Source organism: Terrapene carolina, unplaced genomic scaffold, assembly GCF_002925995.2.
Source record: "Terrapene carolina triunguis isolate 2854851 unplaced genomic scaffold, T_m_triunguis-2.0 Scaffold833, whole genome shotgun sequence".
NCBI lineage: Eukaryota > Metazoa > Chordata > Testudines > Emydidae > Terrapene > Terrapene triunguis.
Genome location: NW_020665184.1, coordinates 2,959,454 through 2,960,087, shown reverse-complemented (window position 1 = coordinate 2,960,087; position 634 = coordinate 2,959,454).

Sequence of the window (634 nt, the reverse complement as noted above, 5' to 3'; positions counted from 1 at the left end):
CCCATCCAGCGCTGGGGAGAGAACCCAGGCGTCCTGGCTCCCAGCCCCCCCCCTGAATGTCAGGCCCCTTCCCCGTGGGAAGAGTGGCTGAGCTGGGAACTGGTCTCCCTGGGGTGGGGCTGGGAGCAGGGCCCCCCATGGCTTGGCCTAGCTCTGACCTCGGGGCAGCGAGGAAGGGGCTGGTACCTCCCCCCCGCCCCCCCGCACTGGGGAGCAGCTGGGAGGCCCGGCAGCCTGGCCTGGCTCCAGCAGGGACCCGCCACCCTCCGCATTCAGATGCTAATTCTGTCCCCGGGCCAGCGGCTCCCACCCCCGGCACCACCCGGCTGCAGGGGCCCGGCTGGGGGGCGGCCTGGCACAGCCCGGAGCCGGCTGCGGCGGGGGGAGGGTACTGCAGTGCCCCCGGCCAGGCCGCCCCTTTGGCTGGGGGCAGGGGCCACAGGGGGGTGGGACGGAGTCCCAGGGCATCGGGGGGCCCTGCAGCCTGGCTTGGGATTGGAGTGTCTGGGACCAGGCCGACGGGCGAGGGGTGATCGGCCAGCGAACGACAGACAAAGCCCAAAGCCGCGGGCACCTCGCCCACCGCTATCCCAGCCCTGCCCCCCCACCTCTGCCGCTGCCCCTCACTCCTAAC